The sequence below is a fragment of the Protobothrops mucrosquamatus genome, unplaced genomic scaffold (genome assembly GCF_001527695.2).
Source record: "Protobothrops mucrosquamatus isolate PMUCROS unplaced genomic scaffold, P.Mucros_1.0 scaffold327, whole genome shotgun sequence".
Lineage (NCBI taxonomy): Eukaryota > Metazoa > Chordata > Lepidosauria > Squamata > Viperidae > Protobothrops > Protobothrops mucrosquamatus.
The window spans coordinates 77,852-91,365 of NW_015386666.1; positions in this window are offsets into that span (position 1 = coordinate 77,852).

The window sequence follows — 13,514 nt, forward strand, 5'->3', positions numbered from 1 at the left end:
CTTTCCTGGCCAGTCATTGACAAATCAGATCCTATCTGTATATATTTAAATTGGGGAAAGGTGTGTGTGCTTAAAATACACATTCCTTAAATTTTGAAAGATCTTTTTGAGACTAGTTGAACTATCTTTCACTTTTAGCTATTTTAAATAATGTGTAATATTGCCAGAAAACCCAGAAAAATCATTCATTCATAACTGGAAAAGGACTGCTCCCAAAACAGTTCCTTGGAGAGATACGCGAAAGGGGGCTAGTTTTTGTCCACTGGTAGAACCTTCCATTATTACTACTCTTTGCTTTTTGTTATTTATTGGCCACCCATCTTACCAGAGGGTTAACTCTGGGCAGCTCATATTATTGTAATATTGTATTATTGTACAGTAATTTTAACAGTAAGAAAAGAAGAGGGAGTCAAGCTATTCTCCAAAACATCTGAAGGCAGGACAAGAAGCAGTGGAAGGAAACTGAAGCAATCTAGAAACTGAAGCAATCTAGAAATAAGGAGAAACTTCCTGACAGTTAGAACAATTAATCAGTGGAACAACCTGCTTCCAGAAGTTGTGAATGCTGCAACACTGGAAGTTTTTAAGAAGAGACTGGACAACCATTTGTCTGAAATGGTACAGGGTTTCCTGCCTGAAAAGGGGTTGGACTAGAACAGGGCTTTTCAACCGGTGGTACCCGTACCACCAGTGGTACTTTAGCACTTGGCAGGTGGTACGCGACCCCCTAGCCAAGTGTAGCGGGGGAGGGAACCAGCTAAAGTGGCACTGCACAGACCTGGAGATCAGCTGGAGCTGCAGAGCTTGGCATAAGCCCCAGGATTGGCGCACATGGTAATTGGAGCTTCCGGCGCACCTGGAAGAGAAATGGAGGAGGGTGGAGAGAAGTATAAAAGGGGCAGGTTTTGGCGGGAGAGGGAGAGAAAGAGCAAGAACAGAAGAGGCTTTTCTAACCAAAACAGTGAGGAGAGACAGAGCGAGTGGCCTGTTTTCGGAGGGTGAGTGAGCAAGCGGCCTGTTTAGCAAGCGGTGTGTTTTCGGGGGAAGGGCGCATGAGCGAGCGACCTGTTTAGCGAGCAGCATGTTTTCGGGCGAAAGTTGAATGAGCGAGCAGCCTGTTTAGCGAGCGGCATGTTTTCGGGAGAAAGACACATGAGCGAGTGGCCTATTTACCAAGCGGCGTGTTTTCAGGCGAAGGGTGAATGAGCAAGCAGTGAGTTTTGGGGGGAAGGGCACGTGAGTGGTGTGTTTAGTGAGCAATGTGTTTTTGGGGGAAGGGCGCATGAGCAAGCGGCCTGTTTAGCAAGCGGCCTGTTTCTGGGGGAAGGGCAAGTGAGTGAGCTGGGCAGGAGCCCCAGGATCAGCGTGCGCTTCTGCAGGGCTATGGGGGCTCAGCAGGAGCCTAGGATCAGTGTGCGCAGCTACAGCTGATCAGCGCTTCTGCTGAGCCCCCTAGAAGCACCAATCATCTGGAGCCTGGCACTGATCCTGGCACTTCTGCTGAGCCACCCAGAAACGCCGATCATCTGGAGCCTGGCGCTGATCCTGGCGCTTCTGCTGAGCCGCCCAGAAGTGCCAATCAGCTGGCTCAGCAGAAGCGTCAGGATCAGGGAAGGAAGGAAGGAAGGAAGGAAGGAAGGAAGGAAGGAAGGAAGGAAGGAAGGAAGGAAGGAAGGAAGGAAGGAAATGGGAATGAGAAGGAGGGAGGCAGAGAGGCAGGGAGGCAGGGAAAAAGGAAGGAAACCCCTCCCCCCATGGTAACCACAATACTAATGCAGCCCTCAATGAAATTGAGTTTGACGCCCCTGATATAAAAGGTTGTTAAGTGAATCTGGTTTCCCCATTGACTTTGCTTGTCAAAAGGTTGCAAAAGGGGATCACATGAACTTGAGACACTGCAGCCATTATAAATATGAATCAATTGCCAATTTACATCCGAATGTAAATCACATGACTCTGGGAATGCTGAAAGAGTCATAAGTGTGAAAAATGGTCATAAGTCACTTTTTTCAGTGCCGTTGTAACTTTGAACAGTCACTAAGCAACTGTTGTAAGTCGAGGACTACCTGTACTTTATCACTTTTTTCCTTTTTTGGGGGGGGGTCATAAAGTTTTTGACACCTTGCTAGGCGACTGGTGGTACTCGGATATTGCCATATCCTAAAAGTGGTACAATGGGTGAAAAGGTTGAAAAGCCCTGGACTAGAACACCTCCAAGGTCCCTTCCAACTTTATTATTATTATTATTATTATTATTATTATTATTATTATTATTATTATTATTGTTGTTGTTGTTGTTGTTGTTGTTGTTGTTGTTGTTGTTGTTATTATTATAAGTTGGATTTCAAATAGTTCTTTGCACAATTTCTTAAAAGCATCTTTCCATGTAGGAATAATTATGCATGTATTTTATTTATTTATTACACACAATGCCATCAGCACTATTTATTTGTAGTGTGATATCTTCTTTTTGATGTAAAAATAATTAAAAATGTATAATCTTTTACTTCAAGCTTAAATCTTGCTGTTTTTGAGAAGAAAATAAACAGTTATAATACAAATTGAAAACAATAAAAACATATAAGGGACATAAACCTGATTCAATATTGTACCATATAGCTTAAATTCTATTTATTAATTATATTTTCTAGACACTGAAATAACACACCTGTTAACCTCTCATAAAGGAATAGATTCCAGAATTTGAAAATTCTAATTAGATATGTTTACTACTACTTTTTCTTTTAGCTGGTCATTGTGCGATTTTGATTAGAAAAACATCCCTGACTAGCTTCTGTTAATCCTTATCCAAGAGTCAATATTATCTATCTAAAGATGGAAAATAGGAGTTGGTAACCTACAACCCATATTTGGTCCTTGACATAAAAATAATCCAACTATTTAATTTCGGTAGCCATGCATCTCAACAAGTGACTCTGAGCATCCTACATCACAGATATGTATCCCACCTGCTTTGATTTTCTGTTTTACTCTTGTTTTTGTTTTATAACATTGAAGACAACTGTAAAATCAGTTTGCATAGCAGGATTATTGAAGAAGAAAGCAAGAAGCTCAGGTGAATTTAGAAGATATTACCACCCAAGCTCTACCTATGGCTCCTAATCCTCCCCTAGAGATTTATTTAATGCATTAGATGCATTACTGTACTCAAGAATAATTGTTAAGGATTACAAAAGGGGAACAAGTCTGCACAATTGTGTTTGCAAGATCAAGTTTTTTTAAAGCAACTTTCCAATAGATTGGAAAGTTATACATAATCATCAAATAAGTAAATAAATGGAGGATTACCCTTAAAGTCATCTGCCTAGATCCCTATTGATTCCCTATTGATAAATCTGCAAAACTATAGAATTATTTTTCTTATCAATCCTTTTTGTCTTCTTAGTAAGGATGGCATAAATCCCTCAGGTGGAATGGAATATGTCATCCAACTTTTTCAGGACAAGTTGACCTATTTGATTTTATTTTGGAATAAGAAATAAGAGTTAATAAATACATATAAAAGTGAAGACCAAAAACCAGGGCTTTTTTTCTCATAGAACACCCAGAACGGAGTTCCGGCACCTTTTTTGGATGGAACCTTGTAGGGTAGGCAAGGCGGGCTGTATGAAGTGTGTGAGTTCTGGCATCTTTTTTTTTTTTTTTAGAAAAAAAGCACTGCCAAAAACTAACATACAATGCTCATCCATCCATCCATCCATCCATCCATCCATCCATCCATCTAGAATCCCCCCCCCCAAAAAAAATAACTGTGAATTTGGAGGAGAAGGAATGTCATCTTACATTTACTAACAGAGGGCAATGTTGGAAACAAGGCACTAGCTTGCGATATAAATGGCTACCTGCTAAAAAGCATGGATATTTTTGAAAGTGATCTGGAAGATCAGCTGTTCCTTGAAACAGATATTTGCCTGGTGAATCTAACCTTTTTTGTTATACTTTTGTTTTTGTTATTGTCTCTATTTTCTTTCCCTTACCTTAAAAAAAATTACCTCTTTATCTTAAAATAATTACCTCTTTTTCGTACCTCATATTCATCTGGCTTTACTTCTAATTTTCTTTTTCCTTTCACATTCTATATGGAAATCTAAAAAGGCAACAATGAGCAATTTATTTGTATATATCCCAATGGAAACAAAGACATTTCAAGATATTACTTTCAAGTAAAGAGTCTTATGACATCTTATACTTGTATTACAGCATAAACCTTCATGGATTACAGTCCATCTCACCAGACGCTTGTTACAATAAAGTTATCAAATATTAAAGAAATAAGAATCTTTAAAATAAAACAACTAGTTTACATATTAATCATTAACATTAGATTTGTTTACTGCATTTTGTTGCAGCAAAATTTGTATCAGTATAGATTACCTATTTACTGAAAAAAACTACAAATTGGCTGGTTTCATACATCCTAATGGATCAATGTTTCCAAACCACTATGGCCAGATGCAAATACACACAAAGCCATGGCTCATATAATTCCACTTGAACACTGGAGTTGGGTGGCCAATAAATTTAAATAAATGATTTATTGAATAAATCACAATTAATGGGATTCACATGATATTTTTAAGACACTAACCATGGTTTATAAACCATAATCTCCATAGTTATCCAATATAAGCTAAAAACCAAACAAATTACATTTTGGCTTAGTACAACACATGAATTGGGATACAGAAATAAGCAATGAGGTGACTAAGTTTGCAGACAACATTAGCTTATTAAGAATAATTAAACAAAAAGAATTAGTGAAAGAATAAATATTAAAATGCCAAGTATGGTTTAGATAAACAAACATAAAATGAGCATATTAGAGTAAAATTCTGACTTCACATACATACTGAAGTAAAAATAACTGACCACGAAAGGGATCTTGAGTTATGGCAGATATACCGGTATAATTTTTTTTTGCTTCACTTGTGCTCCTGCTGTGAAATAGACACAATACAAGTGCTTGGAGGTAATTGTGAATTAAAACTGAATCTGTCAATATTATGCTTTTCTACAAATCTATGATACATCCACACTTGGAATATATCTACATGTTTGCTAGAAGTAGCACAAAAAGGATACCATATAACTAGAGAAGTTGCAAGTTGTCCAAGAAACTGGAACCAATACCCTGTGACAATTTGACAAGTAGGTAGGTAGGTAGGTAGGTAGATAGATAACCTTTATTGTCATTTTTTACTGTGGGCACATTGGCACACATTAAAAATGAAATTTTGTTGCTTGTTCTCAAAAGTGTACACAATCCTGTAAATATTTTCTCTTCACAATCCAAACTCTAAATTTTAAAGTTGAAAGCTCTAATAGCTAGACACTGTAAACTTGATAAACAGTCTATCTTGATACGAAGCTGTCTGCACATTAACAGTAGCAGGAGATGCCCCCTTGAAAATGCCTTCACTTTCAACGGTCCATTTCTTGTACACATAAAGGAAAGCCTTCTCTGTGCAGCTGTCAAGTTTTAGAATGCAACTCTTTTTCAGTCTGTTTTTCTAATTTCAGAAAAAGCATCTGGATCATTTTCTTCAGTCAGAGCTATATTGTAAAACTAAGTAACAAAGTCAAAGATGATTTAGTGAAGCTGAATGTGAAAGATTCAGCAAAGAAAACAGGAAATGTTTCATGGAGATCTTAATTAAAATATGAAATTTTGTGTTTAAATGAGGCATGGGCAAACAACTTTAAACAAAGTTCAGAGAAATTCATGGAGGATAAAGACTCCCAGTTGCAGGAGAAAAGGCGAGTGAGTATACATGCTATTAGCCTTCTGCACCGCACGCCCGTTTCCCCAAACAAATAATTTTAAGAGTTTACTGTTCTTAAGAATGAATGACTAGAATCTAGATCTAACATATTTAAGATCCCCAAACTCTGTTTCTGCCAAATAGCCCTTTAACTGAACATCCGACTTTTTAATGAATTCCCGCACAAGTCTTAAGCACAAGAAATGCATAAGCCTAGCCACTAAGAGAGTAAGGTCAGTTTTAAATCACGTTATTTAAAATTCATTTAGTTTACTTGTCCAGTTCTTAAAAAAAATACATAAAATACCGAGCACATAAAATTACATTTAAGAATGCAGAGTACCTCCGTTTCTTCCCATCAAAGATATGGAGTGAACCAATTTTGATACCATAAAATGGCAATGAAAGAAACCCAACCACCAAGCAAAATACCTCGGGAGTTACTTTGCAATCCTGTGTAGATCATCCCCTCGGAGGCTCAACAGGATTTATTTTTAAATAATTGTGTCTAAGGACTATAGCCTCAAAGAAGCAGATTTAGTAAGGGAAATCCTCCTCTGGAGGAATGATCTGGAACCATGGCTTAAATCGGGAGTCTTAAATTCCCCACGCCCCAAAACTAGGAGGAAAAAAAAAATCTTTTTAAAAAAAATTCCTGCAGAATAACTTTCGCATTAGCGAACTGTAACTTCCTCGCGCCCTCAGTGGGCGTTTCCCAAGGAAAAGAAAATTCAAAGCCCCGTATCTCCCAGCGGGCCTTTTCCCCCCCTTCGCTCCCTCCACCACCCGCTTCGCGCATATGCTCGGGAGAGGAGGCGGGGCAATTCGAGGCGAGGACTCTTTTTCGAGGGGGACGGTTTCAAGAGGACTCGCCGGAAGTTGCACCAGGCCTGAGCCGGCCTGAACGTGCTGCGAGCGTCGTCAGGGAACCGCAGCGGGTGGTTTCTTGAAGGGAGGCTTGACCTGGCGTGGCTTTCGCGGGCTAAGCGCGTGGAGCCCAAGAAGGTGAGCTGCGTCCTTAATCGTGCCGGATTACCGGTTTCCTTAGGGGAGGGGAGCCCATGCTCCCGTTTTGCTAGTCCCAGTTTTTGCCCGGTTGCTGCGTGGTCTGGCGTCACCACGAATAGCAGCATGTTATATATGGTGTAAGTAATTTCCCTTACCTGCGGAGAAATCGGACTGCTTATCTGTGCTTGGGGAGGGCTGTGGCTCGGTGCGTGTTTGAACACGGGTTTCACTGTATTCCTGCACTATCGTGTAGGCAGGTAGCTTTGGGCATACGCAGCTAGGACGGGGAAGGGAGTTTTCACGAAGCTCTGTGTTCAAGATGATGCCCTTCAGATCTGTCCGACTGCAACTTCCAGAAGTTTCTAAGTCACAGTGTTTGTCAACCTTGACAATTTTAAGGCATGTGGACTTCAACTCCCAGAATTCCACAGCCAGCAATGCTGGCTGTGGAATTCTGGGAGTTGAAGTCCACATGCCTTAAAATTGTCAAGGTTGAGAAACACTGTTCTAAGATATATGGGTCTCGGGAGTTGTAATTCCGTGCACCTGTGTTCATCAAATGGGTGAAAATTCACCTGTCTTTTTTCTTATGGAAACCGGGTGTTGGATTTGCTAGACGGCGTAAATCTAAAGGGAGATCCTGGAATTCCCCGAAAGTAAACTCAATTGAACTCCATAGGATTGACTTCTGCACACGTGGTTTATACATGAGACAGAATTCCAACCATTGATATGCAGCATATTTTTAAACAGCAACACTATCTTGGTTAAATGTCTATGGAGATTCTCAATCATCCAGGTCATGGTTGTCTCAAAGGTGCTTTTTCAAAAAGCAGCTGGGCTTTCTTTGTTTTTCCTTGAAGACCTTTCACTTCTCAACCAAGGAACTTCATCCAGATCTGACTGGATGGTGGTGGGGGAATGGAAGGATTAGTTCTGATAGCTGCTATCAGAACTAATCCTTCCATTCCCCACCACCATCCAGTCAGATCTGATGAAGTTCCTTGGATGAGAAGCAAAGCATCTTAAAAGGAAAAATAAAGTCCAGTTCTCTTTTGAAAAAGCACCTTTGAGACTATATCCTGGTTAAATTATTTGTAATTTTTAAGCAACTACTTGTATCACAGAATGCAGATCTCCATTACATGGCGCATAGACATGTTGAAGAATACCCTTCCCCCTTGCTTTGTTTTTAACATATGACTGGTATGCACTGTTTTTACTATAACTAATCATGATATTAGTACTTATTTTAATTCAATATTTTATTCTTTAGTTTGGAACACTTTACTATGGGTATGAAACATTTTCTAAAGGCAGTTTCACCACTGTGTATTTACTGCATGTTTCTCCATTATTGTGCTAACAGTGTTTCTCAACCTTGACAATTTTAAAGCATGTGGACTTCAACTTCCAGAATTCCACAGCCAGCATTGCTGGCTGTGGAATTCTGGGAGTTGAAGTCCACATGTCTTAAAATTGTCAAGGTTGAGAAACACTGTGCTAATATAACAGTAATGAGGACAGAAATTATATTGCTTCAGTGACGGTTTAGATGCTTTTAAGTGATTGTGGTAAATGCTGTAGCCCAAAGGAAGCTGGAAACAGGTACAAATATTGTTTTGTTCTATATGATTTTAATGGTGTGAAATTGAATTCTTTGGATGCTAATTTATTCAATATGCAGGTAGTCCTCAACTTACAACCACAATTGAGCCCAAAATTTCTGTTGCTAAGCAAGATAGTTAAGTTTTGCCCATTTTGCGATCTTTCTTGCAACAATTGTTAAGTTAATCACAGTAGTTGCTAAGTGAGTAACATGATTATTAAATGAATCCGGCTTCCTCATTGACTTTGCTTGTCAGAAGTTCACAAAAGGGGATCACATGACCCTGGGACACTGCAGTTCATAAATATGAACCGGTTGCCAAGCATCCAAATTTTGATCATGTGACCATGCGGATGCTGCAACAGTCGTAAGTGTGAAAAATGATTATAAGTCACTTTTTCCAGTACCATTGTAACTTTGGTCACTAAACAAATGGCTATAAGTCGAGGAATACCTGTAAGTGCTATTTATGTGTTTATGGACTATATTTCCTTTCAGAAAACTTTCAAGGAAATATAATACCCTTCAATATGTTTTCTATCAATGTATGTACAGAATGATTGTACTATATGAAAATTTATAGCACTGTGTAGCCATATTCATTAATCCATAATACTTTCATATTTGTTTAGCATCAAATAGGATTAATAGTACAGTTGTGATTCTTTGTCAGAGACATAGGCAAACATTTGCTGTTTTCTGCCATGTATATGTTCTCATGATACTCATTTGTATAAATGCTTTATTTTATGTAGTGATAAAGTACATTATTATACAAAACTGAGTAGAACATTTCAGATAGCAAGTGTAATACTGAAATTGATTAAATGTACATCTGAAAATGGCATTTCTAAACATCATTACAATGGAGCAGTGACATTCTAACACATATCTGTGTATAACTAATGCTAAATTCTATTATCCTTCCCATGCCAGAAAGTGCATTAAAAGTGAATGGACTTTTACTATTTCATAGCATTCTTCATGAAACTATTGTGCAAAAATTGTGCTTGCTTTTTGTATCCAACATTACTCCATTTTTTACTTCCTTTAATTGTTCATTGTGTTCCACTGTGATAGGCTGCCATCATAATGTTAAGAAGCTGCAGTATAGCCATGTTGTCTAACTTGTTGTCAAAACCCCCCACAATATACTATGTTATAGTAGAAATCGCCAGGGCTTTTTTTGTCATAGAACGCCCAGAACGGAGTTCTGGCACCTTTTTTGGATGGAACCTTGTAGGGTAGGAAAGGCGGATTGTATGACGTGTGTGAGTTCTGGCACCTTTTTTTTTTTAACAAAAAAAGCACTGGAAATCGCTATGGTTCAGTATGTACAAGATAAATATTTATCAGTATGTTTCAGGTAGATACTTTGTTTAATCTACAATGATGATGATATTGGTAGTATTTTCTATCACAAAGTTCGCAAAGAAAGAATTGTGTAGCTCATGAGTTGGAGATAAACAGTGCTAATTGTAATCAAAATGTTTTTCCCCAAACTGTAGCTTTATATCTCAACCTTCTAGCTTTGACCAGTTTCTATAATACAAAGTGTAGAAACAATACTCTTATGCATATTTTTTAAAATAATAATAGAGTTGTAACATTGGAATATAAAAAGCATAGCTCCTCTAACTTGAATTCTTAAGTCAGTGTGGCACAGAACAATGTTTATATGAAGAATCAGAATCATCTCAGTAGACTTGTAGTTTAAAGAATCTTATCTTGTCGGTTAGTTTGGATTTCTTGGAGCTGTAACCATTCCTCAGGAGAAATGAAGAAACACTGATCTCCCACACAGACATAGTTGTAAGGTCATTACAATTTTGCCATTACATTTTGCTATGAATTATGGTATCTGTTGCAGAGTACCTTAATGTTACAGTATTTATTTGCTGTGCACTGTGTGTAATTTTTGCACTAAGGACATGTAAACACCTTGCAACAAGGATATTGCAAATGCACCAATAGATGAAAGAACTATATATCATGCGTATTAATTTACTTATAGTAGCCATACAGGAAAAAGTGATAGTTTTATATATTTGTCCAATTTACAGTTTTTTTCTATTTCATTGAACAGCAATCCCCAGTTTCAGTTTCTTGAATAACTTCATTTTTATCCAGTAGTTCATCTATATCAAGTGATGTCATTTGATCTTGATGGGTTTATATTTATATGTTTATGTCACTTCCTGTGTTTTTCTTTTGCAAAATATATACATGTGGGGTTTTTTTTAGAATAATTGTTCCTGCCCATATTTCTGATTTATGATGAACCTTTCATAAGTTCCATGAATATGGAACAGAACACATTTCAGATGTCAGCTCTTAGGGGAAATAAGAAATAATGCACATAGATTTGGTATCCTGCTGCAGAATAGGGCAACATTGTACCTATGTATAAGATAGTAAAAGTTTCACATTTTTCACATACAGTACTGTATAATAAAGTAATAATAAAGCAGCAGTAGGCAGGATTTTTGTTTATAGTCAGCCAATTTATAAGAGCAGTTGTTGGAGTTCTCGGTCTCAAAGATAAAGATATTTACTTCCATATCGAATGCCTGGCATTGTGTATACACATATACTGCATTTCTGAGTGCCATAGCACCAGGAACTTCAAAACCTCAACCCCATATTTCAAGTTCATCTAAATCTGATGCCTACTTGAATGACTATATTAATGCACATCTTAACCTCTGTCTTCGTCATCTTTTCAAATGTGCCCAGAATTTGGAAGCTAATTTGGATAAGCCCAATGTACCTTCATATGTATATGAATTTTTCTCCTATATAATTATTTTTAAGTTTAATGTTTTCTTTTTAAGTAATATATTGAAAATCTATAAGACTTCCTTAGAAATAAAAATAAGAAAAAAACTATGTGTGCGTGTGCTTGTGTATCACCATATTAACACAGGCACTAGTTCGCCCTCAACCATGGAAACTCATATGATAAAGCCAAGCTGTTTTGAGGAAATATTAGAGGAGGGAATGCTATGCATGCCATTTTGAACTCCTGAAAGAAAGCATGCTGTTTCAGGGATAGCCTATTAGATATTTTGTTGTAGAACTTCAGCAGTGGTTTGTCATTGACTATGTTTATTGGAATAGAGTCCAAAATAGGTGGAGGAAGCCTGTTAATTATCTCTAGACCACGGGTGTCAAACTCGATTGCGTCATGTGACGTATCGTGACATATCACGACATCTTTTGCCTTTGCAGATACCCCTGCTCTAGACTATTTGAACTAAGTAGTTCTTAGTAAATTCCAGTTCATATTTGTTTCTTAAAGACATAATTTATATGTGAAATGGGTAATAGATAAAGCTGGTTAAGCATTCTATGTACATTCTTTCATGTTTATATGTACAACCTAAGTATAAATTGTATTCAAAATTGTTGAATAAAACAAATGTGGCAGTGGCATATAGGCACTCTTAATTAAAGTGGCATTAATTGCAGTATATGATAGTTCTGCATGCAGTTAGTGCATTTTACCAAAGTAAACATTTCTCACAAGAAAAACACTTACAGAATAGAGTTTTGGTAGTAATAATAAAATAATGAGCTCCAAAGCTTCCAAATTAATTTAGATATTTTAAGTAGTTCTCTCAGTTTTACAGGACCGAGGAAAATACTACCTCTTGATATGAATGCACTTTCTTAGGTTCCTAGGTCCTCTTATGTCTAATTTTTGAGATACATTTGCTGTTCTCTTGATTATTTTATATAGTCCTGCATTATTCTACAGCCTCCTTGTGATTATTTGTGTCCCTCTCCCTTTCACGTTTCTTGTACTTGCACTGCATTATATAATTGTTCTTAAAGTTACCTTTTAACCAGATGTTTAAATCATGATCATTATATTGGAATTGTTGTAATGCTACACTATAATTAACATTCATTAAAGCTAACAAGAAAAGGATACGAAGCTAAAGATGTGTCCACAAAGCTTCCTAAGCGTAGTCCTAAAAAGTAGGTAGTATTGTCTGTCATCATACATAATTATATCACATATTCCTGGTATGAGCAGCTACAACTGGATCAGGATCAGCTGTCACTTGATTGTAACAAGTCTTAAGGAATGAAGATGTCATATGTTGACCAAAACTCAGCCTCCTGATGTAATTAAGTTTCTATGGAGAAAAAAAACAGGGAACCATCACTCTCCTTCTAGATGAGACAAGCGCTCAGCACTGAACAACCTGAGTGAGGCCACTTCTTCCTGTGATTTCCTGCCTGATGTTCTCTGCTTTACACAGAAAGATTTATGCTATCTCCTCCTTCCCTAATTGGTTGGAAGTGCAGGACAGCTGGTTCTCCCCAGACCCTTCTTGATCATCAGGGATCTTTTTCTGAAATAGCATAGTGCTCTGTCTGCTTGTATTTAGCTGGAGTAGAGCACTGGCCCTCTTGTATCTTGCTGGGGTTCTTGGAAACAGGATTGATTATAGGAGGAATGGGTCTTAAGAGAGGAACGGAGGTATTACGTAAGTGCCTGTGAGTTAGAGGGGCAAGCCTATTGGGCCACATGAAGTCTAGCATACAATGTAGGTCAGTGATGGCGAACCTTTTAGAGAGCGAGTGCCCAAAAACTGGCCCTGCCCCGCCTCCGCTCCGCCCCACCCTGCCTGCCCGCAGGGCCATTCACCACCTCCAGGGCCCACCGCAGATCGCCCAGGCAGCCCAGCAGCACCATGGCCATGCCCTCTACCCACGCCCCGCAGCATCAACTGTGCACATTGGGGCGTGAGGGCAGAGTCTTGTCTGTGCTGCCTGGCTGCTATGTTCTTGGTTGCACTGCTCCGTGTGGGCCACGCTCAGGGACGACTCTCCTCCAGGGAGGCTGCTGGTGAGGGGGTCGCGGGCGGAGGCAAGGCTGGGGCAACGGCATGTGTGCCCACAGAGAGGGCTCCGAGTGCCACCTCTGGCACCCGTGCCATAGGTTTGCCACCACTGATGTAGGTGATTCTTTCTGCCTAAACCTAGTGGCATTGCATTAGTAGGACAAAATGTGAAGTCATAATCTATCATGCATTTGGATCTGATAAAGAGCATAGATAGTGATTGAAACGTTTTAGTCTCTCTTCTTACACAGACCAAAT